Genomic DNA, 27,860 nt, shown 5'->3' on the forward strand with positions numbered 1-27,860 from the left:
AGACAGAGGAATGGATAAAGAAGATGTAGTACATATATACAATGCAATATTACTCAGCCATAAAAAAGAATAAAATAATGCTATTTGTAACAACATGGATGGACCTAGAGATGATCATACTAAGTGAAATAAGTCAGACAGAGAAAGAGAAATACTGTATGTTATCACTTATATGTGGAATCTAAAAAACATAACAAACTAGTGAATATAACAAAAAAGAAGCAGACTCACGGATATAGAGAATGCATTACTGGTTACCAGCGGGGAGGGGAGGAGGGGCAGTATAGGGGGAGGGGAGTAAGAGGTACAAACTATTAGGTATAAAATAAGCTACAAGAAAATAGATAGCTAGTGGGAAGCAGCCGCATAGCACAGGGAGATCAGCTCGGTGCTTTGTGTCCACCTAGAGGGGTGGGATAGGGAGGGTGGGAGGGAGACGCAAGAGGGAGGAGGTATGGGGATGTATGTATATGTATAGCTGATTCACTTTGTTATACAGCAGAAACTAACACACCATTATAAAGCAATTATACTCCAATGAAGATGTTTTTAAAAAAAAAAGCTACAAGGATACATTATACAGCTCAGGGAACATAGCTAATATCTTACAATACCTGTAAATGGAGTACAACCTATAAAAATTGTGAATCACTATATTGTACACCTGTAAGTTCAGCAACTATACTTCAATCAAAAAAATTAAAATTTAAATTAAAAAAAAAAGAATGACAGCTTCAAAACTCTGACCTCCTTTTGGAGCTATTGCTACCGATTTTCTTGCTCTCAAAGATCTTTCCAGAATTTTGCAAGGAGCAGTGAGACCAAGACACAGAGGGCAGACACAGTATCCTTCATACTAGTTGCCAGTGTTCCTAAGAGGGGCATGTTATTATTTCCCGAGTCGGGGGTGTGAGATGGCTGCAGGCTTTTGCAGTTGCAGGCTGGGTGTTGGTTCTTGTGAGTTCCTGCCGTGTGAGCCGGGACGCCCGCAGGTAGAGCCTACGCATCAGAGCTTTGTGGGACCAGAGGGAGCTGCTTCTCTCAAGGCTACACCTGGTGCGACACCAGCTTGTCAAAAGTAAAATAAAGGCCGCCGGGAAATGGAATCTCGGAAAGAGCTGAATGCAGTTATCTCAGAGACAAACTGGATTTCTGGCCCCCTCCTCCATAATGAATATGAATGAAATAGTACGACTTGCTGCCCTCTCTCTTCCCAATTTTCAGGTTTACTTCATGGTTTTCTTTAAATGGGATGAGGTCAGTCGCATATTTAGGTGGATGGGGTGCTATTTTGGAATGAGCACGCAGAGGTCATCAGATAAGAGAGCTGAAGAGGGGTGACTTGAAGCTGGGTTCCGCTGGGGCTGTCCGCAGGACCACGTCCATGGGGCTTGGGTTTCCTCCCAGCCCTGGGGCTGGTTTCCACCAGAGAGCATTCCTGGAGAAATGGGAGGAAGCTACAAGGGCTTTCCTAACCTCGTCTTCGAAGTGTCCCTTCCACCCCCATTCTGTGGTGACAGGGACTGAAGTGCGTGCCTTCAAAATCCATATGTTGAAGCCCTGACCCCCAGGACCTCCGAAAGTGACTGATTTGGAGATGGGGTCTTTAAAGAGGGAACTAACGTACAATGAGGTCATTAGGGTGGGTCCTGATCCCATAGGACTGGTGTCCTTATAAGAAGTGGAGATCAGGACACAGACGCGCAGAGAGGGATGAACCTGTGAGGACACAGGGAGGAGACGGCCGTCTACACTCCCAGGAGAGAGGCCTCAGGAGGAACCAGCCCTGCCCACACCTGGATCTCAGATTTCAGCCTCCAGGACAGGGAGAGATGCGTGTCTGATGTTTAAGCCCCAATCGCAGGACGATTGGGTGAAGCCCCAATGCATCACCCAATCAGTGGTGCATTGTTTTGGCAGCTCTAGGGAGCTAAGACATGTGAGACATAGTAAGTTTATTTCGGATGCAAGGGGAAGGAATTTAGGCTCCACTTCTTGGGGGAGAGGCAAGATAAGAACCTGTGGATGGGAGATGTCAGGTCACCTCTGGAGAATGCAATCGGCTGCGCCATCTTTAAGGTGCTTGTTTTGCGGGGACAGTGGGAAAAGGTGATGTCATTCGTTTGAAGTTCAGTGGCTGCACTCTGACACGCACCGGATCGGCTGCCACAGAGCAGTGAAGCAAGAATCTTCATCTGACACCCCCCCTTTTTTTTTTTTATACCCTTTTCTTGATACCATCTTCTCGACTTCTCAAACCACTTTGGCCACCAAGCCCCAGCCCCACCTCTAACACTTCCTGCTTCAGTTTGCAGTCAAAAGCCATCTGAGTGTTTTACTAAACCCTGGTGTGTAAACAAGGCATGCTCTGAGGTTGGAGGGGTTCCGGAGAGGTTCTTTAACATTTTTATGCCGCCATAAAAAAACAACAAACTTTTGCCATTTGCAACAACGTGGATGGACCTGGAAGATATTACGCTCAGCGGAACAAGTCAGGCAGAGAAAGACAGATACTGTAGGATCTCATTTATATGTGGAATCTAAAAAACAAAGCAAACTAGTGAATATAGCAAAAAAAAGAAGCGGACTCACAGATACAGAGAAGAAACTAGCAGTTACCAGTGGGGAGAGGGAAGGGGGGAGGGACAAGATGGGGGAGGGGATTAAAAGACACAAAGTATTACGTATAAAATAAAAAAGATACAAGGGTATATTGTACAGCACAGGGAATAGAGCCATTATCTTGTAATAACCTATAATGGAGTTTAATCTGGAAAAATTGTGAATCACCATGTTGTACCCCTGAGACATATAATATTGTGTACGTATATCAACTATATTTCAATTTAAAAACAAACCCCAGAAAGCCCTGGCTCATCCACCACCACCACCAAAAAAGACACTTTAAAAAAAATACATAATTTATTGGAAAATTCATTAAAGATTGTTTAGGGACTTTCTATTTTATTTCTCTTCTAGAATAGGTGGTACCTCGAGTTATGTTCAACTCCATGTATAGGGCATGCCACCTGGTACAGAGGACCAGAGATGCCAGGTGAGATAGACACTAATCAGATCCTTCTACAGCGTTTGTGTTGTTCTGTCCATCACTCTGTGGGTACCCTTCCCTGGTGTGCACATTTAACGGGCCCTGCTGAATATTTCCTAATCTATAGCCCAGGGTTTTTCTTCCCTGGCACTGTGGATATTTGGACCAGATAATTCTCTGCTGTAGTGGAGCCGTCCTGGGCACTGTGGGGTGTGGAGCAGCTTCCCTGGTCTCCACTCACCCCATGCCAGGACCATGTCCTCGTCCCCAACGGTGACAACCAAAAATGTCTGCAGACATTGACTCTCTGGAGAAGGAGGGCATTGTCTGTGGTCGGGAATCACTGTCTTAGCACAATGTAGAGTTGCTATTCAACCCAGATGATAGAGATAATTTTTGTATGTGGGTGTGTATATATAGGTTTAGGTAGATAGAGAGGTAGATAGATAGATGCTAGATGGATAGGTGGACAGATAGATAGAAATTATGTATCAGACATTAATATTTTTTACTGAAACATATGACTAAGTTATAAATATCCCCTTGCAAGTTCAGTTCAAGTTTTGCAACCCAATTATTTATGAAAAAAAGTTCTGTTTTCAGAAACTTATAAGTTTTAGAATTTCAGTTGAAGGATTATGAACCTTATTTACATCAATGACAGCATAGCTGAACAACCACTTTTTACTTAGTATCATTCCGTATTAGTCCATAAAGAGTCTCCTCATTCCTTTTGATTGTCCTGCTTTTTAAAGAGAATAATATTCCATTGTCTTGATGTACCATAAATATATTATCACCCATTTATGTATACTTTGTCTCTAATTTTAACTATTGCAATCAGTCTTAATTAATAAACTTATAAATATATCACTTCAAAAAAAAAAGAAATTATGTATCATTTATTATATAATAGACAAATTAGATAGATAGATAGATAGATAGGCCCAAATTTGTTTTTCATTTGGCTACAATTTTCATTTAAAGAAAACACCCCTAAAATTGATTTGTCTCCATTTAATCTTTTTTTTTAAATTAATTAATTTATTTGTTCTTATTTTTGGTTGTGTTGGGTCTTCGTTATGGTGCGCGGCTTCTCATTGCAGTGGCTTCTCTTGTTGTGGAGCACGGGCTCTAGGCGCGCGGGCTTCAGTAGTTGTGGCTCGCGGGCTCTAGAGCACAGGCTCAGTAGTTGTGGTGCATGGGCTTAGCTGCTCCGCGGCATGTGGGATCTTCCCGGACCAGGGCTCGAACCCCTGTCCCCTGCATTGGCAGGCGGACTCTTAACCACTTGCACCACCAGGGAAGCCCAGTCTCCATTTAATCTTAAATAATAATTCTACAAACTTAGCTACTTTCCTGGTATCTGTTCCATGACAATAATACTCAAGCAATTTATCATGACAGCGTTGGGGGAAGCAAGTTCCACATGCTTTGTGAAACTCTCCAGTTTGAAAGAAACTCCATTCAGGGAAGCTGAAATGATATTTGTATAGAAAACAGTGCAGCAAGAAATCCAATGCGGAAAATCACAGTGACCAAAACAAACAAACAAACAAACTGTTGCGTTTGTATTTTTTTAAGTTGTAAAGGCTCTATAAGCATAAGGAGCTTTTTTTTTTTAGACCTATTTTTGTTTGCAGCTACTTGGGTAGCATAATCCCAACACTGCATATGTGGGAATTACTCGCATTTGCAAAGCTTTCTCAGAGAAGTTGAAGAAACATTAGCTTGATACTTCTAAAGCTCTCTTAAGCTCATTTCCTTAATTCCCTAAAATGTCACCAGGCTAGTGCAAAAACTAGAACGCATCTTTGAGAAAGCATCACCAAATGCAGCTTTTCTCTGGAAATTGCAGCTTCAAAATCTAAAGAGTCCTCTTTCCGACGTAACAACTCCTTCCCAACAAATCTTGCCTCAGTGGTGAAATTACTTTGTATAAAAGAACAGCTTAGGGACTTCCCTGGCTGTCCAGTGGTTAAGACTTTGCCTTCCAATGCAGGGGGTGCAGATTCAATCCCTGGTCAGGGAGCTAAGATCCCACATGCCTCGGGGCCAAAAAAACAAAACATAAAGCAGCAGCAATGGTGTGACAAATTCAATAAAGACTTTAAAAATGGTCCACATCAAAAAAAAATAAAATAAATAAAGGCTAAAATACCATTTAAAAAAAAAAGAACAGCTTAAAATTAGGTTGAAGCCAGGTAATGATTACTCTTAAGAAAATATTTAGACGCTGATGCTGAAATTTTAGGTATTTTTAAATGTTTGAGCTGATCACCCCTAAGGCATCTGTGGACACATCCATATTCTTTTGCTCGTGTGTGTTTGTTTTAAATTGCGCAGTTTGGGCTTAGAGGGGAAAAACTGTGCTCATCCCGTGGAATTTTGATCTTGTCTGTCTAATCAGACTTCACTGGGAGAGTCTGTCCAGTTCCTGGGGGTTGAGAGGGTTTACGTCAGCAGACCGCACTCTTCCAAACGTTATTGCTTATCTCAGTGACTCAGACGGGAAAATCTGGGGTCAGGAATCTCACTCATCTGTCTTTTATTGACCTGGAGGTCCTTTTAACACCCGGACCAAAAAAAAAAAAACCCAAATGAAAAAAGCACCCCCAACTTCTATGAACAAAGAGATGTCGCCGCCTATATTCATTTAACGTTTTGTTTAAACATAGTTTTTAAAAGGAAGAAGACTCAGACATAAGTTATGTTGATTATTGTAATAAAGGATTTAAAACATATAAAACAATCTATCGTTACGTGTGTACTATTTAAGTAAACTTTTACGAAGCCACGGGTGAGGTGTGTTTTCCTAAGCATAGAATCAGCAGGTAGAATGAATACTCCTTCCTTGATTTAAGATGGAATTGAAACACGTTGTAGTTTTAATGCTGAGTTTAGCTTTCATCCTCTCAATTTTCCCGAGATTTCTGGGACTGCCGTGTTCCTTCAATCGCTTCTGAAATACCCTCTGATTCTAATAAGAGGTCTGATCTTCTGGTTTTTTTTTAGCTAGAGAAATACCATCGTGAGCTCTATTCCAGAGGCACTTATCCGTATTACAAAAACACATTTGCAAACCCAAATGCACTTCCTAAAATACGGTTTGGATATTGGAGTGGAATAACATGCTTCAAACGAATCAAGCCAAAAAAAAAAAAAAAAGTCTAAAGTGTACATCCTTAAGAATTAAAATTTTAAGTATTTTTTTGTACGGTCCATTTGAAAGGCGTTTTATGATTCAAATGTTGTCTTTGTCCTCTGGCAAGCGATGGAGAAAATTGCACAAACATTTTATCTCTGGAGAAGAAGATCTAAAACACAGCAGTTACTCAAGAGACGAGACGTGAGCACACAGAAATTGCACGTGGTTCACTTCCCCACAAAGGACACTCATTTTACTGTGTGGGAAATCACTGTCTTCTAGCCTCAGTGCCACTGACGTTTGGGGCTGCGTGACTCTGTGATGAGGGGCGTCCTGCGCTCTGTGGGCTGTGGAGCAGCTTCTCTGGTCTCCACCCAACACGTGCCAGGAGCTCCCCCTCCCCTATAGCTGTCACAGCCAAAATGTCTCCAGACATTGCCAAGTGTCCCTGGGGAGGCAAAATAACCCCCGGGTTGTGAATCACGACTCGAGACATGAGGCCGATACACAAACGAACTGGAAATCGTAAACACTGATCTTAGCGGGACTGACTTGGGTTCTGCTCGGCTGGATCCCAAGTTTCTGGTTGGGTGACTATCTTCCCCACGTGTCTTCATGCTGGGGTGCAGGCCAAGGGGCAGCGGATACTTGGGGTGTCCTACTCCTCTGGCAGAGAATGGGAGCTAAGAAGATTAAACAAACGAGGCTGCCGCATTTATAGCCCACACTTTGGTCACCTGTTACTGATGCATTGGCCAGTAACATGTTTGAACCCAATACAATGGTGCAGGAATAGTTCCTGTGCAATAAAAATGATTCTAGTACCAATTCCAAGGTGTATGTGTGTGTTGGGGGAGGGTTCCCCACATCAATGCTTGCACACCAGCTGGGTGTCCTACAACTCAATTCCGACACATCTACCTGGAGAAAAGGTCGGACCCCACAGGTGAAGGGCTCAAGTCCCGCAAGACTTCCTCCACTTCAGATGCCAATGCCAAATCCCGGGTGTCACCTGTGTTTTTGAGCGACCACCTATAAATGGAAGTTTCCCACCACCTCCTTCTGGGATTCTATTAATTTGCTAGAGTGGTTCACAGAATTCAGGAAACCCGTTTATTCTCTAGAGTACTGGTTTGTGACAAAGGATATTAAAAGGTACACATTCACAGCCAGATGGAGAGGTCCCAAACAAAGGAGCTTCTGTCCCTGTGGAGTTTGGGGTCTGGCATCATGTCACGTGGAAGTGATCTTGCTTCCCAACTTGGAAGCTCTCTGAATTCCATCCTTCTGGGTCTTTAGGGAGGCTTCACTATTTAAGCACGGCTGATGAACTCATTGGCCATTGATGATTGATTCAACCTCCAGCCCCTCTCCTCTCCCTGGAAATCAGGGGGCTGGGACTTCGTCTCAGCTTACCCTTCCCCCTCCCCGTGTCCTCAAGTCCATTCTCAACATCTGCGTCTTTATTCCTGCCCTGCCCCTAGGTTCTTCAGAACCATTTTTTTTTTTAGATTCCATATATATGTGTTAGCATACGGTATTTGTTTTTCTCTTTCTGACTTACTTCACTCTGTATGACAGACTCTAGGTCCATCCACCTCACTACAAATAACTCAGTTTCGTTTCTTTTTTATGGCTGAGTAGTGTCCCATTGTATACATGTGCCACATCTTCTTTATCCATTCATCTCTTGATGGACACTTAGGTTGTTTCCACGTCCTGGCTTCAGCTTTGGTTTCTCGCTGAAAGACTGCACATTCCTTTCAGTGATGAATCCCACACAGAACTTCCCTCTTCCGATAATCAATGGTCCTCAAAGCCAGCCAGGACCAGCAGGGCTGCATCACCTGGGGACTTTTTGGACCTGCAGAATCTGGGGTGCATCCCAGATGCGATGGACGGAAAGCTCTGGGGGTGCAGCTGTGTTGAACGCGCCTTCTGGGAGATTCCCAAGCACGCGCCAGGCTAAGAGGAGAAGGCTGCTTCTTCACGGAGACCCCCAAGCTTCACCACCTGAATCCCTGCGGCGGATGGGGCCCTTCTTCTGGAGCAGCATCCTGGGGTTGGATATGGGATGGGCGAAACACCTGACAGTCTGGAAGACGCTGGAGCGCACCCACCCCTCCCCGGTGTTGGCCGTGGGCTGGACACCAAGTCCTGGGGTCACGCAGAGTCTCATTCCTTCCTCGGGTCAGCTCGCGTGAGGGCAGGGGATGCTGTCCAGGCCAGAGGGACTCAGTGAGGCTTCTGCTTCTTGGCAGAAAAGGTGGAGCTCATTTCTGTTGGACTCAAACCTGGACTGTTGTAGGCTTAGAGTCGGGCGTCTCAACCAGGGGTCATCCTGCCTCCTGGGGGGACCATTGGCAATGCCTGCAGGTGTTTTTGATTGTTATAATTAGAGGCCAGGGGTGCCACGGTATGAGATGTCCTAGGGCTGCCTTCACAAATGACCAGAACCAGATGCCTTAAAACAACAGAAATTTATCCTCTGTCAGTCCTGGGGACCTGACGTCAGAGGTCAAGGTGTCCCAGGGCCGTGCTCCCTCCAGAGGCTCCAGGGAGGGTCCTTCCCGCCTCTTCCAGCTTCTGGGGGCTCCAGCCGTCCCTGGGCTCGTGGCCGCGTCCCTCCCGTCTCTGCCTCTGTCTTCACGGGGCTTCTCCTCTGGGTCTGTGTCTCTCCCCTTCTGTGTCTTAGAAGGACCCCGTCATTGGATGTAAGGCCACCCTCATCCAGGAGGACCTCATCTCAGACCCTTCATTTCATCACGTCTGCAGAGAGACCCTATTTCCAAACGAATTCCTATTTGCAGGTTCTGGGTAGACATACATTTTGGACCCACTGAACCCACAACTGGGCCCATCTTAGGATTCTACCCACCACACTCATGATTTTCAATGTATTTCCTAACAAGGGAACACAAAGTGTATCTGAAACATTCCCTTTCTGTTAAAGAATAAAATACATGAATAATGCAGGCTTTCTTCAAATAACCTTCAATCAAGTCAAACCTCTGAAATATTGACAGTTCGCCTTTTTCCAACCAACCAAACATTAAAAATACTCATGCAAAACTCTTTTGCATCTGCCAATTTGGTTCTTTCTCATTCTATGCTTTACCAGGAAAGGCGACTCTGAGCTACATTTCAATGCTTTTTAAACAGTTGCTTTTTCTGAAACAACCATGTTTGAAGTGAACTTTCAATGGACGCGGGGGAGGATTTATTTAGCATCTACGTTTTCCAGGGAGCATCAGCTCTGTTCTGTCTCACCCAGCCCCGCCAAACAATTACACGGTTTTAATACAGATCGAAACGGTTGCCATAATTATGCTAACCATCTAACCCAACGCATGATAAAAGTGCCATTACAAGCCTAATTACTATATAATTATATATAATCAGAAGTTTTCCAGCTAATAGGAGCACATTCTTTGCAAGGAAAGGAGTGTGTGTGTGTGTGTGTGTGTGTGTGTGTGTGTGTGTGTATTTGCATTAGTAATTATAATGTTGTCGCCGTGGTTTGAAAAAAAAAAAAAGGTGGCTTTTGTTTTGCTTTGTTTTACTCTAGGTACCCTTTATTAAATAAAGTCTGAGGTGTGTTTGTCACAAAGAGAAGTGAAGAGTCATCCCAACTTTTTTTTTATGATTAAATGAATATTATTTGCTGTAAGCCAAGTTGTATGATGAGAATACTAAATTGGAAAATAATTACATTTTCCAAGTTCAAGGGTTTAAATTGTTTATTCCTTGGAAACATTAGGAATGAGACGTCTTTCGCAGAAATGTTTTGAGGCTTAAACGATATATGTGAAAACATTTTGTCAACCAATGATCAGATGGAATTATTATTGGGGTATGAAGTGTTGCAATAAGTAAAAACCAGGAGATCTAATCCAGCTGGGCAAATGTCTCATGATGGTGTCAGGCTTGAATTGGGCTGAGGTGTTAGGAAAAAAAAATATTGCCCTTGCATGGTGCCTGAAATGACCTTCTTTGTGGGGACTCTTGGGATTCCAACATCTTCCAGAAGGTCCCAGTTGAAATACAAACAAAACTGAGAAAGGAGATAGATGAAACCACCAGAATTCACTATTTGTATTTTATTATTTTGTATCATTTTAATTTTAGTTATGGTCTGCAGATGGGAAGAAAAAAAAGTTCTAGCGCTTTGCATTTTTTTTTTTTTAATTTTTTTTTTTTTTTTAACTTTTGGGTTTATTTATTTATTTATTTTTATGGCTGTGTTGGGTCTTCGTTTCTGTGCGAGGGCTTTCTCTAGTTGCGGCAAGTGGGGGCCATTCTTCATCGCGGTGCGCGGGCCTCTCACCATCGCGGCCTCTCTCGTTGCGGAGCACAGGCTCCAGACGCGCAGGCTCAGTAGTTGTGGCTCACGGGCCTAGTTGCTCCGTGGCATGTGGGATCTTCCCAGACCAGGGCTCGAACCCGTATCCTCTGCATTGGCAGGCAGATTCTCAACCACTGCGCCACCAGGGAAGCCCATAGCGCTTTGCATTTTTAACAGCTTTGGGAGATACTATTCACATAGCTTTCAATTCACCCAAAGTGTACAATGTGGTGCCTTTCAGTACATTCACAGAGTTGTGCAACCAACGCCTCTATTTAATTCCAGAACATTTTCATCACCTCAAATAGAAAGCCCGTCCCCATTAACAGTCGGTCCTCACCCCCTCCCTGGTAAACACTAACCCACTTTCTGTCTCTCTGGATTTACCTGTTCTGGACGTTTCCTACCAATGGAATCACACTGTGTGTCCTTCTGCGTCTGGCTTCTTTCCCTGAGCATAACATGTTCAAGGTTCATGCACGCTGCAGCCCGGGTCAGAGCTTCGCTCCTTTTCATGGCTGTGTGATATTCCACTGTGTGGATGGACCCCAGGCTGTTTATCCCTCCCTCCCTCCCTCCCTCCCTCCATCCATCCAAGCATCCATGGACACTTGGGTGGTTTCCACCTTCTGGTGGTTGTGAATAGTGCTCTGAACGTGTGTGTACAGATGTTTTCATTTCTCACCCTGCCACTTACGTTAAGCAAATGCGTGTGAGCATCTTTCAGAACAGATGGTGCCACGTGTATAGCGGCTCTCCCTCTTTTGGCACAGTGCTGGCAGGCGTGAATGAGGAGGAAGGAACAAGGAAGGACACAGCAAATTTGTGCTGACTCTCAACCCCGTCTACGCACCTGGATCAATGAACCCCAGGTCTCTGGAGGGCACCCTGAGCATTAGAACAATTTAAACCTCCCCGAGTGATTGTAACTGTATCCAACGCTGAGACCCACAGTGGTCCAGATAAAGTCTGAGAGGGAAGCAGGGTGGGCTGGGGGGGTCAGCCTGGGGCATCAGGTGACTCACCAAAGAGCAGGGACATTTATTATCCACCCGTCACTATTCTCGCCTTTATAGATTTGATGGTGTCTTCACGGTCACCTGCTTTTTCACCACCTGACCCTGAACAGGGCCACGCAGTCTCAGCAATGCCAGCAAGGGTAAAATAGATGTGGGTTCCACCTTGGGTAGGATTCATTTCCTCTGCAAGGAACAGAAACCCCAGGGCACAGTGATACAGAAGAGATGGATATTTTCTCTTCCTAGGAAAGAGAAAGTCCACCGGGAGGCAGCCCAATGCCCGTGAGGTGCTCTGCCCGCTTGGAGGCTGGTCTTTATCCTGACAGCCCAGGACGGCATCTGGCTTCTCAGAGGGAGGCTGGAGATGTCAAAGAAGAATGTGACAGACACCCAGCTCTTCTGAAGAGGCTCATGGGAACTGCCCCTGGGTGCTTCTTGCTTTCCTTATGCCCAACCAACGGCCATCCTACGCCACTCCAGCTGCAAGGAAGCCTGGGGTCGCTGTCCTGAATCCGAGAGGCCTTGTGCCGGGTTCCAGACTCTTCGTGGTGGAAAAAGAGTGGAGTGAGTACTGCAAGCGCCCCCAGCCAGCTTGTGCCACGGTAGGGGCTGCATTTTGGTCTCTTGTATGTGTGTTTTGGGTGAATAGAAAAAAGAAGTTACGTTGCAGAAACTAGACGAGTGCATGAACAGTTGAACCTTCAAAGATGCAGTGCCTGGGCAGCAAGGAAAGAATAACAGAATAGACAGAAAAGAAAAAGCCGGCCGTTACAACGCAATCGATGTGAAAAATCAGTGAAATGATGGATGAGGCAGACAGGTGGGTGAGTGCAGCTGTCGAGAGGGGAGAACTCCTTGTCGTGGTTACTAGACGTTAGACCAGTGATTGTCACCTGGGGCTGACCTTTTCCCTCCACCCCCAGGGGACACTTGGCAACGTGTCCGGAGACATATTTGGCTGTCACAATTTGTGGAGGGGGAGAAAGAGGGAGACGGAGAGAGAAACACAGAGACACAGAGAGAGATTCTGACAGCACCCACAAGTTTTCCCACTTGCTGTTTTAACCATCATAAAGCATACAATTCAGGGGCAGTTAGTACACACACAATGTTGTGCACCCCCCGTCTCACCACCCCAAAAAGAGACCTTGTACCCATCAAGCGGTCACTCTCCGTTCTCCTCCTGCAGCCCCTGAGGCCCATCAATGTGATTTCAGTCTCTACGGCTTTGCTCATTCTGGACATTCCATACAAATGCCATCATGCGCTCTGTGACTTTTGGTGTCCGGCTTCTTTCAGTGAGTTTCCTAGGGCTGCGGGGAGAACACATCACCCACTGGGGTGGCTTAAAGGGGAAAAAAACGTAATTCTTTCACAGTTCTAGAGGCCAGAAGTCTGGCCTGGCAGGTGCGCTCTGAATGCTCTTGGCGGGGGGTAGGGTTCCTTTCTTGTCTGCCCCCGGCTTCTCGTGGTTTACCAGCACTCCTGGGAGCTCCTTGGCTTGTGGCTGCATCATTTCTCTCTCTGCGTCCATCATCTCATGGTTTTTTCCCTGTGTCTCTGTGTCTCCACTGGACCATCTGGTCATCAAAACACCAGCTCTATTAAGAGAGGGCCCCCTCCCACTCCATTAGGACCTCACGTTAACTTGATTCTACCTGCCAAGACCCTATTTCCAAGTAAGGTCCCGTTCTGAGATACTGGGGTTAGGATTTCAGGGTATCTTTGGGGGAGGTTGGGGGTATAATTGAGCCCACAAGAGCGCTCAAAACTCAGTAATGACAATCCATGTGTTTTTTAAAAGGGAAATAATATTAAACTTTTATTTATATTTTGTGTACTTATTGAAATTAAACTCTTCCAGCAGGTCAGAACATTTTACAGTTTACAGTTCACGGCATTTACAGATGGTTTCTTTTGTTTTAACTGAACTAAAAGGGACAAGAAGGGACTTCCCTGGTGGTCCGGTGGTTAAGACTCCACACTGCCAAGGCAGGGGGTGAGGGTTCGATCCCTGATGGGGAAATTAAGATCCCACGTGCCATGCGGAGCGGCCAAAAGATAAAAAAGATAATAATAATAATGAAAAAAAGGAACAAGAAACTTAAAGAAAATACCTGAGAAGAAAGTACAGATTGACGTGTATATGCTATGTCATGAATCAGGCCTGGGTATGCGTTTGTAAATGTGATATTAGCGTTAGCAAGGCTTCAACCAGTGTTGGCCAAATGGCAATTAGGGATGCAAGGCTGGGTTCAAGGGTCATGAAAAATACAACACATGGTGCGCTTTCTAAACGAAAAGAAAACCCAATTCCTGGCACGATTCTACGTGATGCAATAGTAGTCAGTCCCCATGGCCACCTCAGGAGCTGTGCTATTTTAATGCGATGCTTAAAAAGATCAAGGCGAATGCAGAAAAGAAATGCGTGATGAACAACACTTTAAAGGAAGATGGTGATCAGCACACAAAGATGATACTCAGCCAGGCCAGTTAATCCTCCCCCTGTGTCCTGCCTGGGGAAGCACACCAGGTAAGAGGACCCCCTTCCCCCAGCATCACCGAAAAGACGCACGGGATACAACACCAGGGATGGACCTGGAGGGTATGATGCTTAATGAAATAAGCCAGAGAGACACAAATACTGTATGATATCACTTAGGTGTCGAACTTACAAAATACAACAAAGTAGTGACTCTAACAAAAACAGAAGCAGACTCACAGATCTAGAGAACTTCCCAGTGGGGAGAGGGAAGGGGGAGGGGCAAGATAGGGGGAGGGGAGTAAGAGATACAAACTACTGTGTATAAAATAAATAAGCCCTGGGACTTCCCTGGCGGGCCAGTGGTTAAGACTCCGTGCTTCCACTTCAGGGGGCGCAGGTTCTATCCCTAGTGAGGGAACTAAGATCCCACATGCCTCGCGCCACAGCCAAAAATAAAATAAAATAAATAAGGTAAAAGGGTATGTTGTACGGCACAGAGAATACAGTCAATATTTTATAATAACAATAAACGAAGCATAATCTGTAAAAATTGTGAATCATTATGTTGTACACCTGAAACATAATATGGTACATCAAATATACCTCAATTTAAAAAAATTTTCTTAAAGAAAAGACGCAAGGGAGCTTGGGAGGGGCCACCTACGTGACCCTCCCTCTTCAAAAACCAGCACAAAGCAAGTACCCATCTCCTCCACCCAGAAGATCAGGTGGGGTGCATAAAGCATCTTCCATGAATCATCTAATCTACGTGCAAAGACACAGGCACGAAGGCTAATTCCCTCTTGTGCTTTCCCACACGGCCTCGTTTGTGCTATTTTGGGTCACCCAGTCATGCGGTCACAGATGCTTTTAGCACAGGCTAAAGGCACGGGGAATCCATCTGCCTACTTCTTTTGTTCCAAGGACAGAAGTCTCCCCTAAGGGGCTCAGGGAATCTTGTCGCTGCTTCCAGGCCCCGGACAGGGATGCTTTGCTAAAAGCGTAACAAAGTGTCCGTTCTTTCCAAATTCACTGCGGAGAAGGTAGAACAGAGTGACCTTCACATGGGGCAAATGTTTATTTTTGAAACTCGACTGCGCCCTTATATTTACATAGACAATCTCCATTTCCTGAGAAAACATTGGCAAGTTCCATTTGGGGCTACTTGGTACTCTTGTCAACAGTTTAGATGCTGTGGGACGCACAGAGGTTACATTGAAAGGTACAGTGTTTGTGCCAGGAAAGGAGAGACGGCACCAGATTAAAAGAGCACAGTGGCCGACCTGGGAGGTTAGAGAGAGTACAGCAGAACACCACAAAGTAAAGAGGAAGGAAAGAAAAGGAAAACAGCAGGGTTCATTACATTAAAAAAAAAAGAAAGAAAGAAAGAAAGAAAAGAAACAGAAGATCCACGTAGTCAAAATTAAAAGCAGTTAAAACTTTTTAATTAAATCCATTTTAAGTTAAAATTGAATTTTGGTAAAATTAGTTTTATTTAAAAATTTACATTTGGAATTCCCTGGTGGTCCAGGGATTAGCATCCATGCTTCCATTGCAGGGGGCACAGGTTCGATCCATGGTCGGGAATCTAAGATCCCGGAAGCCGGGCCACATGCCAAAAAAAAAATTTTTTTTTTTAATTTTATTTTATTTTTTATACAACAGGTTCTTATTGGTTATCTGTCTTATACATATTAGTGTATATATGTCAATCCCCATCTCCCAATTCAAAATAAAAATTTACATTTAACACATTCAATTATTTTAATTTAAATTTTAATTTGTAATATAGCTAAAAGTACACTGAAATAGAAATAGTAGAATCAGCAAAATTCTGGTAAGAATGAACATAAAAAGAAAATAGAATGTGCCAATGAATAATAAAAAGCAGATACAACTTAAGATGCAGCAGTGTTTATAACAATAACAAAAAATCCAAGAAGATAACATTTTTAATAACGTTTTCTCCGTACATTTAAAAACTTGGACACAATAGAGGCATTCACACTGTTCTATGAATTTGGTATTTTTTTTACCAAAACTGACTCAAGTACCTATGTAAGAGCTGAAAAGTATTATAGAAATTTAATAAATCGAATCAGTAGTTAAAAAGCTTCCCACTGAGAAAATACTCGGCTCAGGTAGTTTTATCAAGTAGTCGAAAATTCCAGTATTATCTAAACTACTCCAGACAATAGAAAAACAAGCAACATCTTCAATGTATTTTATGAAACCAGTAATATTTCTATGCCAAAACTTAAGAAAGCATGGGAAAGAAAATCACACGTCAATCTCACTCTTTGTGAGTAAAAATTGCAAATTTCAAAGCAAAGTGTTGGCAAAACAAGTTAGGTAAGCCATTAAGTGAGTTTGTTTTATATTGCACATTAAATGTGAACAGATTAAAGGAAAGAACAAAATGAAGTAAAAACAAGCCCTTCTTATATCAACTGATGCAGAAAATAACTTGGATAAAATTGAGCATCCATTCCTGATTTAACAAAACAGGAATAAGTAAAAACTTCCTTAATCGAATAAAGGCTTTCTACAAAACAACTGATTGCACATAATACCAAATAGTGAAACTTTGAAAGTGCTCTCCTCAAAATCAGGAACAATTCAGGGATAACATCCTTTCTATTCAACACTGTCTTGCAGGTTCTAGCCAGTACAATCAGACCAGAACAAGAAAAAAATAAAGTACAAGAACTGGAAAGAAGGAGAATCATATCATTTGCAGATGGTATTTTCTGCATGTATACAGAAGAAAACAAACAAGTTTCTAGATAAAACATAGAATTAATGAGTTTAGCAAATTGCCATTTATAAAATCATGAAGCAAAGTCAATTTCCTTTCAATACACTGGAACAAGAGTATTTCATAATATGAAAAAAATAAACCACTTATAATAACAAGAAAAAATAAAGTCTTTTGGATTGTTCTACCAAAAGAAACACATGAACAAATGAAGAAAATTGCAGAGATTTAATGTCCTGTTGACAGACGTAGCTGAAGAATATAACTTAAGAAACGTATCATATTGAAAGTCTGAAAAATTTGGTAGCATAAAGATGCAAGCAGTCTCTCTCTCTCATAGTTACAGCAAAATTTTTTTCAAAAGCTTGACTACCTGACTTTAAAACTGATATACAAATAGCCAATATTGCTAAAATAAATTTGAAGAAGAAAAACAAGGGGGGAGATTATTCTTGCAGATGACAAGTTATCTTTAAGGATGCAATATTAGGAATGCAGTGGTGCCTGGGTGCTGGGATTGAAAACAGTCAATGGAAGGCATGGTGGTGTGTGACAAATCCATGGGTAAACCATGACCTAATCAATATGGCGCTGGGACCACTCGTTCTCCATAAGGACCAAGCCATACTACAAAATCAAAAGTTTCAAGTAAATCAACAATGCTTCAAAAAAAAAAAAAATCAAAGGATTCAAGATTAAGCAGTTAGGTTTAAAAGGTGAAACCTTAAAACTCTTTAGAAGAAAATACAAGCAAATATATTTATGACCTTGCAAAAGAAAGAATTTTTTAACCAAGAGACAATCAGCAGAAACTCTGAAAGGAAAAGACTGATGCATTCAATGACATAAAAACGAAGAACTTCTTTGTCTCACGACTCTTTAAAGGAGTGACCAGGCAAGACACAGATTGGGGGAACATATCTGCTATAAATAATCCACAGAAGATTAGTATTCATAATACATAAAGAACTCCTACACGTCCACTTGAGAAGACCACATGATTATAGAAAAACGGGTGAAAGACTCCAACAGGCATTTCAAAGAAAAGGAAATCTAAGTTACAAATTAAACAAAGGGAAGCAGCTCACTCAGCGGTCATCAGGGATATAAAATTAAAACCAGAACTGGTATCTCATAGTGTAACCAAGCGGGACCCTATGGGGCCTTCCCAGACAGGTCTGCCCCGCCTCCTCCCGCCCCATGTCCTCCACCTGCCTTTTGTCTGTAGAAAAACTTTAGTCAAAGAATACATTTAATCAGAGAAGTGAGAAAATGCAGAAAGAAAAGAAAACAGTCAAGCAAGACAAAATAATAATAGTTTGGCCATTAAACAAAGTCAAGAACCTTTAGTTCCTCCTCAAGGGCTATGGATCATGTTCTGAGCCATGTCCTTTGAGCTGTTTTGCAGATACTGAAACCCCACCAGGTGGGAGAAGTTAACTGCATGCTGCCCACCAGCATGGTCACCCCAGACCAGTTGGAACCAGAAGGTTGAAGATGTGGACTGCCGATGACCTCACCACCAACCAATCAGAAGAAGGTCCACGAGCTGACCACATACCCACAGACCCCCTCCCTCACTCTGTCTTTAAAAACCCTCCCCTGAAAGCCATCAGGGAGTTCAGGTCTTTTGAGCACCAACTGCCTGGACTCCTTGCTTGGCGCCTGCAATAAGCACCGCACTTTCCTTCCCCACAATCCAGTGTCAGTAGATTGGTTTTACTTCACGTGGGTGAGGGGACCCAAGTGTGGTTTGGTAACAACAGTAGCAAAAGCTGAGCACAGACATGGGAACACTCATACTCTGCCTGTAGATGTGCTACGGCTACTTGGAAAAACCACGTGGCATGACTAACTAAAGATGAGGAAATGCATATGACTCAGTAATTCCACAAGTTACTTACCCTGGAAAGACTTTTACAAATGTGTACTAGGAAAAAAAGACGGGAAGCCCTCCAAATGGTTATCGAGAGGGAAAAAAGAAGTAAGTAAACCACGTGATATTCAGATGGTGGAATAATATACAGCAAAGAAAATGAATAAAACACAGCTAAGTAAATCAACAACCTAATTCTCAGAAACAGTGTTGAAGGAAATAGGCATGTTGGAGGAGAAGACATGTAACCCAATGCCATTTACATAAAGATCAAAAACAGGCAAACAACATAATTTACAGTTTAGAGATGAGACCCATGACAAAACTACTCATAAAACAAAATAATGAGGGGGAATTTCCTGGCCGTCCAGCAGTTAGGACTTGGTGCTTTCACTGCTGAGGGCCTGGGTTCAATCCCTGGTTGGGGAACTAAGATCTCGCAAACCTCGTGGTGTGGCCAAAAACAAAAACAAACAAACAAAAACAAATTAATGAGGAACATACATTCAGGATATTTTAACCGTGAGGCCTTTGGAGGGACACACAAGAAGCTTATAACACATGGGATGTTGTGTCTTGCTTTATGCTGCATTGCACATGCGTATTCATATTATTATTTTTTAACTCTGCAAAATATTATATACTCATGCATGCGTGAAAGGAAAAGAAAATAATTCTATCGACTGGTTTATTTACACTCTGTGGTGAGAATTTATCGGTGATTTTGTAACTGCAGCAAGTCAATCAGAATTTCAGACCCAGAAGAGACCAGAAATAGAGAAATATGCATGGAGGAAAAAAAACCTCAAAGTCACTATTAGTGGTAGAATAGGTTGAGAACCAGCTTTTTTTCTCTCCTTCTCTCTCGTTTTACTAAGCAAAATATCCCATACATGACAGGACATATTTCCGATATGTTGACCTTAATCTTTCTCTAGGAAAGACGTCAACTAGACTTCATGTATGCAAAGCTAGTCTAAAAGTATCTTGCCCTTTTTAAAATGAAAATAATTATTTGTTCATTGTAGAAGTGTACGTTCTCATTCTTTTTGTGTATTTATAAAATAACCCCCAATTGAACCCCAATCACCAACAGAAGGCATCTTATCTGGTTTTGGTGAAATGTGAGCGTCCTGACTATTAAAGCAAGTACATGTGCTTTGAATACGAACATGATTTTAAAGTGATAATTGAAAGATTTGTTAATTCTTATTACTTCCTTGTAAAGGCTCAGGGTTGAAAACTGATTTTCTAGAGTAAAAATAATAACTGGTGAATTCATTGCTACCACATTTTGCCGCCATCACCCAAGCTGGTGGTTCCCTTTCTCAATATTAAAAAAAAAATATATACACGTTTCTGTTCAAGCCTGCTGGGCCCTAATTCAGACGTTATCTCTGCCTTTCTTCTCTTTTTTCCAAATGCGGTCTGTCACCACATCCTGTTGACTGTGCTCTTATCAGGTCCCTCAAACTGGAACCTTTCTCTCCTTATCGCCCTCATCAATCTCCCGTCCAGGACTGCGCGGGGCTTGTACCTGTGTGCTCACCACAGCCCTCCTCTGGGTTTCTGTTTGGACCGTCACGCACCCTGACTGTGGCAGAGGGAATTATTTTTCTGAGATAGTATGATATGCTCATGCGACAACTCGCACAAGTTTTCTTGTTCTGCAGGAGGAAACCCGTCCACGGGGCATCCATTTCTAGACCCTTCCAGACCAAGGTACGTGTTGCCCCACGCCGTGGCGGCCCATATTTACCATCTGGCCCTTCACAGGAAGAGTGTGTCAACCCTCGGTGTGGACGAACCCCGTTCTTGTCCTCTGAGAGGTCAGCACGTGAGGATGGAGAGAGATGAACGCATGATTATAACCTACTGTGAGACCTCCTAGGGTGAGGGCAGAGCAGAGTAATCATGTTGCACTCAGAGAACTTCTGGAATGAAATCTGACACAGGATGTTATGGATGGCACCTCCTCCACTCAACAACCCTGGAATGAATAAACGCACCACGCATTTCAGACACTACAAAGAACTCCAATACGTGATCCCAGTCGTTCATTCCCCCTTGAATACCTCCGGCTGGAGTTTTGTCTTTTTTTTTTTTTTTTTTAATTAATTAATTTATTTTTTGGCTGCGTTGGGTCTTCGTTGCTGCTCGCGGGCTTTCTCTAGTTGCAGCGAGTGGGGGCTACTCTTCGTTGCGGTGCGCGGGCTTCTCATTGTGGTGGCTTCTCTTGTTGCGGAGCATGGGCTCTAGGTGTGCGGGCTCAGTAGTTGCGGCTCACGGGCTCCAGACAGCAGGCTCAGTAGTTGTGGCTCACAGGCTTAGCTGCTCCGCGGCATGTGGGATCTTCCCAGACCAGGGCTCGAACCCGTGTCCCCTGCATTAGCAGGCAGACTCTCAACCACTGCGCCACCAGGGAAGCCCGTCTCACTTCATTTTCTCAGGGATAAATAGGCTAAGAAGGTATGGCACAATCAGATGATTTTATTCCTTGCTTTTCAGTGAAGGTCACTGGGGGCCTTTGCCTGGGAGTCTGAGAGAGACACTGAGAAAACAGAGCAAGGCCTACATGCTGTTCATTTTCCCTGTATTCCCAGAAGGGGTGGGGGAATGAAATATTTCAAGGTAATGAGCACAAAAATGGGAGAGCCCCAAGCCTCCGAAAGGTAGCCACGATCCCCTGCCTTACTGAGCGTGGCCAGATGATTGGAGCAGTCGTCCAGGCTTAGACATTTCCCTTCTTTGGGGTGAGTTAAGGATTGTGGGTGGAAGTCCAACTGGATGATCTTCAACGCCAGTTTCCCGTTCAAAGAATCGTGTTCCAGTGACTGCAACTGTCCCCGCGTGGTGGACGCCCGCCTGGAAGGGCAGGTTGCAAGACGGCGAGGTACAGACTTTCCCCGCAGGTGCCCCGTGCAGGAGGGCCCATCCCCGAGCTCAGCCTGGGCACAGCCCAGACGCCCGCCAGCCGAGCACCCAGACCTGCCCAGGAAGCAGCCCTCTGCTCCCGGGCTCCGCACGGCTACTGGGAGCTGGTATATCCAGCCCGCAGGGACCCCCCCCCCCCGCCCCCTCTATTCCCTCTGGATGCTTTTCCCGAAAGAGACAATCTGCGCCTGTTTTGGACACGAATGCCACCTCCCTCAGTTCGTAGCTAAGCCAGTCCGGGCTCATGTCGCTAAGAGATGGCACAGAATCATCTCTGCTTGTCGGTTAAAGGCTGCAAAGCAGGAAGAGAGTCTGATGTGAAGATTGGATCAACCCTGTGGTAGCCTCAGCTCTGGATTCCCTGGGGCCTGTCATTTGAAGGCTGATGCGTTGGCTTCATCTTCTGGGCCTTCCTGCTAATGTTCTGCGTTTTGATCTGTTTCCCGTTGATTACTTTTTATGACTTAGAGACAAGGCTCAATGAAAACAGATTCAGCCAAATGTATCTGGTTTTGTAATAGCCCCAGCACATGCTAAGGAATAGAAGGGAAATAGAAATAAGGGAATAGAGTGGGATTTTTAGATTTCCTATAAATTTTGTTCCTACAAATTCACATTGTTTTACACACACACACACACACCCCATCCATCCACCCATCCATCTACCCAACCATCCATCCATCCATTCATCCACCATCAATCCATCCATCCACCATCAATCCATCCATCCATCCATCTTTTATTCTCTGTTTCTCTTTATTTGTGTATTTTGAGGCCAAAATTGAATTTAATACTCCTTTTCTTCTGCCTTCCAGGGAAGGTGGAGATAGTTTACAGTGGAGAAATGCAAACACTTTTTCTCTCAGCTGAAGCATCCATTTGTAAATAGCCTTTGGCCCCCTGAAGTTCTTCTCCTTCACTGATTCTGAAAATCCATCCTGCTCTCCACAAGGCACATATCCAGGCCCTCCTAAGACCCAGAAGAAAGCCAAGATTTCTATTTAAGGAGCGTCCCTCTTCTTCAAAGGTGGCTGTGGTTATAAATAGCCGCATTTTAAAAAATTGAATGTTTATGTTTTCATCATCAGACTGTCAAGGTTAGGAAAACTGGCCTTCAAATCCAACCACCCTGGAGTTGGATTCTGGCTATGCCTACATAACAAACTCATGTGATTGTTGTGAAACCAGCACAAGATATTTCATGTAAAGAGCTTATTATAATGTTTGGCATTTAGTGAGGAACCAATAATAAGCATTGCTTAACAATAACAATGATAATAGATGGTCTTATCTTTTGTATACTGAATAATAATAATAATAATAAATTTAATGTTTGGTACACTGCTTAATAATAATAAGGAAAACTTCTTATGTTTGGTCATTAGTAAATAATAGTAGTTTAATTCAGATTTATAAATAAATTTAATGATAACATTTATTACTATTTTATATATTTGTAATAGTCCTATGTGCCTAACATAAACCAATCCTGTTTCCTGGGTGTTGCAGAATATGGCATCAGTTTTGGTAGGTATGTGAAAAGAATATTGAAAAAAAATGATTTCTCCATTTGCATGAAGAGTCATGAAAATGTTAAATTTTACCATCCGTGATCATGCCCCAGCTGACTGAATACACCATTACTCAGATCCTGTAAGCTGCTTGGTGATTTTCTGTTTTTAAAAAATTTCAGCATCTAACTAAGTAAATCTACTTTGGGTTAAGCAACTCTGGACGTTATTTGTAATTAAGCTGTCATCTGTTTTCCCAATATCTATCAGTCCCTTTCATATCACTAAAACCCACATTTGGCTTGTTTGTGGAAATAAAGAACACTGGCTAAGGAGTTCCCAATAATTTTAGATAAATACTCTGGTTTATCAAAAGATTTTGTCATTCTTAGAAAAAAATAATTTTATAAACAGATCTCTAAAAACATATATAGAAAACAGTGTGCAATATGCCCTAATGAAATGGAAGGACATTGTGTGCTAAGCACATTTTCTTTTAAAGTTCATAGAGACTTTAATATTTTTAAAAGTGGATGATATTGAGAAACACCAACATTTGCAGAACCCTAATTAATGTATTTGCTATGAGACGTCTCCTTTTAGGATGTCAGTTCATTTCGACATTGCTGTCAAACTTATGAGCATCCAATATTTTTTTTCCCTTTACTGAGGTATAATTGACATGTAACATTATGTTACTTTCAGGTGTCCAGCATAATGACTTGGTATATGTATATCCTGAGAAATGGCCCCACAATAACTGTAGGTAACTTCTGTCATCACTACACAGAGCTACAATTCTTTTCTTGTCATAATCCAATATGTTCTTTTTTATTGAAGTATAGTTGATTTACAATGTTGTGTTAATTTCTGCTGTACAGCAAAGTGATTCAGTTATACATATATATATATATATATATATATTCTTTTTATATTCTTTCCCATTATTGTTTATTACAGGATATTGACTGTAGTTCCCTGTGCTCTACAGTAGGTCCTTATTGTTTATCCATCCTGTATATACTAGTTTGCATCTGCTAACCCCAAACTCCCACTCCATCCCTCCCCCACTCCCTCCCCCTTGGCAACCACAAGTCTGTTCTCTCTGTCTGTGAGTCTGTTTCTGTTTTGTAGATAAGTTCATTTGTGTCATATTTTAGATTCCACATATAAGTGATATCATATGGTATTTGTCTTTCTCTGTCTGACTGACTTCACTTAGTATGATCATCTCTAGGTCCATCCATGTTGCTGCAAATGGCATTATTTCATTCTTTTTGATGGCTGAGAAGTATCCTATTGTGTATTTCTACCACATCTTTATCCATTCATCTGTCAATGGACACTTAGGTTGCTTCCACGTCCTGGCTATTGTAAATAGTGCTGCTATGAACACGGGGGTGCATGCATCTTTTCGAAACAGAGTTTTCTCTGGATATATGCCCAGGAGTGGGATTGCTGGATCATATGGTAGCTCTTCTTTTAGTTTTTTGGGGAACCGCCATACTGTTCTCCATAGTGGGATAAGCCAATATGTTGATTTCAACATTGAAGGAGTTATGAGGGGCAAACGGAGGGGGTAATTCGTAACTTAAATTTGCAGAGCAAGAGGTTTATTTTATTTTGTTTCATCTTTATTTTTAAGCTTTATTCTATTTTTAAAAACTAATAGAGTTTATTTTTTAGAGGAGTTTCAGGTTTACAGAAAAATGGAGCAGGAAGTAGAGAGAGTTCCTATACACCCTCTTTCTTCCCACTCACGCACAATATCTCATATTTTTAAAATTTAGTTTATTGAGATATAGTTGATTTACAATATTGTGTTCATGTCTGCTGCACAGCAAAGTGATTCAGTTATACAGATATATATATATACACACACATTCTTTTCCATATTTTTTTCCATGATGGTTTATCACAGGATATTGACTATAGTTCCCTGTCCTGTACAACAGGACCTTGTTATTTATCCATCTTACATATAATAATTTGCATCTTATAATCCCAAACTCCCAATCCATCCCTCCTCCAACCCCCGCTGGGTAACCACAAGCGTGTTCCCTATAACATTTCATACCTTTAACATTTTGCATTCGTGTGGTTCATCTCTTATAACTGATAAACCAATACTGCTACATTATTATTAACTGAAATCTGAGTTTACACTAAGGCTCACTCTTTGTAGCGCATATGCCGGAGGTTCTGACAAATGGATGGCGACATCATCTACCATCACGGCATCATACCGAATCATTTCAGTGTCCTAAAATCCCTCCCTCCCCAAGACCCCTGGCCACCCCTGATCTTTGACTCACTCTGTGGCTTTGTGTTTTGATGGTTTTACATTTTTAATCTATACCAATTGGAAAGTCAATTGGAATTACTTGGTTCCAGCGTGGTACATCGGTGGCGTATCTATACCCCGATGACTATTTTCCCATAACTCTCCGACGAAGGAGACTATAAAATACACAGTGCCTACCGCAGCCCGTTTTCATTCATTTCCCTGCATTTGTAGGGATGGGACAGTCCGTCTCACTGAGCCAGACCATGGGCTCTCAGCCCACTGTGGGCATCTTTGCCAACGTGGCAGATGGAAATCCTGGCTATCGCACAAGCCCTGCTGTTTCAGGGTCTGTGGGTGGGGCTGCCACCTGCCTACGATATATGGAAATTATATGTGATTCATGAACGCAGTCAGGATAAATATGCTGAAGCAAATGGTTGACGGATTTGTGTTTCATACCCGCTTCTTTTGACCACGGTTCCGGACAAGGCAGGCATGTAGTGTGCCACTCCTTTTTCTTTTTTTAAATCGAAGAGACTTTCACATAATATGTAATTAACCACTGGCATTTAGTAAGCTCATGACACGGTATCACTGTCCCCTCTACGGAGTGCAAAAGCAATTTCATCCCCCCAAAGAAGACATCCATCACACCCATGGACCACTCATTCCCCATCCCCCTTCCTGCAGCCCATGGCAACCAATGATCTGCTTTCTGTCTTGATGGATGTTAACAACAGAATTCAATTTCTTTTTGGAACCATTAACCATCGACGAGTTACAAGATGATGACCATTTCTCCATCTGGTACTCAGTGTATAGATGGCAAAAATGGATATCATATACCTGATACATATTTGCGTTAGAAACTGGCTTAAAGGGATAGCGAACTTGCCAGATGGGGTTATTTGTTGGGGTCTCGATGTGGATTAGCTTATCTTACCAACACTTGAATCTCACAGTCTTTTGGTCATGTTTTCAGCTCACACAAAGATATTCAAGCTCACATAGAATCAAACAAGTTTGTTTTTTTGTTTGCTTGTTTGGTCGTGCCGCGAGGCTTGTGGGATCTTAGTTCCCCGAGCAGGGATTGAACCCGGGCCCCTGGCAGTGAAAGCACCAAGTCCTAACCACTGGACCGCCAGGGAATTCCTTCAAACAAGTTTTTTCTATAACTTATTAGTGCACAAGTATAGTATGATTGAGACCAGCGTGTAGACACACTTACTATAGATAAGCACCCATCCTTGGGGTGACCTGGTTGAAATCACAAATTTAAGGGGTACACCCACAGCCCCGAGAGGCATGGGGCCAGGGATAGACTGGAAGAATCGATCATTTTGATCGAGTCAGCTGATAAAAGTCACATGGTTCTCTGGAGTTGATTTGGTGGCTCCCACTTCTGGGGAGATCATTGCCTGAGTCCCGAGAAGGGATGACTGGGCAGGTTCTGGCTCACGTTCCTTTACTGATGCCGGCAGCACAGGGTGTCAAGAACAACCACTGAGGTATTCGTATGGATATCTGTACTTCAATACGAATATTTGTGCTCAAAACTAGAGAGGAAACACGTTTGCTTGGAGAGAAAGGTATAAGCCTTACAAGACAGTGCGGATTCTGGGCAGTTGAGTGCCTGACTTCTGGATCTGAGAAAGTAAGATGTCACCGTACTTGGGGTCTTCCACTGGCAGAAGCCCCTGAGGATGGGGATGATTTTGGGGGTTAGATAATCTGTCCCTTGGCCGCGTTGAGATAGTCTTCAAGGTGCCCATGGATTGCTACCTTCTCTCTCTCCTCACAGACTTTTCTAAATTAGTGGTTTAAAGTATGGAGTTTCCTTAAAAAACTAACAACAGAGGGGCTTCCCTGGTGGCGCAGTGGTTGAGAATCTGCCTGCCAATGCGGGGGACACGGGTTCGAGCCCTGGTCTGGGAAGATCCCACATGCCGCGGAGCAACTGGGCCCGTGAGCCACAACTATTGAGCCTGCGCGTCTGGAGCCTGTGCTCCGCAACAAGAGAGGCCGCGACAGTGAGAGGCCCGTGCACCGCGATGAAGAGTGGCCCCCGCTCGCCGCAACTAGAGAAAGCCCTTGCACAGGAACAAAGACCCAACACAGCCATAAATAAATAAATAAATAAATTAATTAAAAAAAACAAACAAACAAACCTAACAACAGAGCTACAATATGATCCAGCAATCCCACTCCTGGGCATATACCCTGAGAAAACCATAATTCGAAAAGATACGTGCACCCCAATGTTCACAGCCGCGCTATTTACAGTAGTCAAGACATGGAAACAACCTAAATGTCCGTTGACAGATGAATGGCTAAAGAAGATGTGGTACGTATATATAATGGAATATTACCCAGCCATAAAAAAGAATGAAGTAATGCCATTTGCAGCAACATGGGTGGACCGAGAGATGCTCATACTAAGTGAAGTAA

General features: G+C 43.0%; 1 long non-coding RNA gene across 1 annotated transcript in view; it reads left to right on the forward strand.

The window, feature by feature from the left end:
- Positions 1 to 27,571, forward strand: part of LOC309619975 — a 37,530-nt gene extending 9,959 nt beyond the window's left edge. Inside the window, exon 2 of the long non-coding RNA XR_014239328.1 lies at positions 20,354 to 27,571. This is a non-coding gene — a long non-coding RNA (uncharacterized lncRNA). The remainder of the gene's footprint in view (positions 1 to 20,353) is intronic.
- Positions 27,572 to 27,860: the final 289 nt, after the last annotated feature.

This window comes from Balaenoptera borealis (genome assembly GCF_965194805.1).
Source record: "Balaenoptera borealis genome assembly, chromosome: X".
NCBI classification, from domain to species: Eukaryota; Metazoa; Chordata; class Mammalia; order Artiodactyla; family Balaenopteridae; genus Balaenoptera; species Balaenoptera borealis.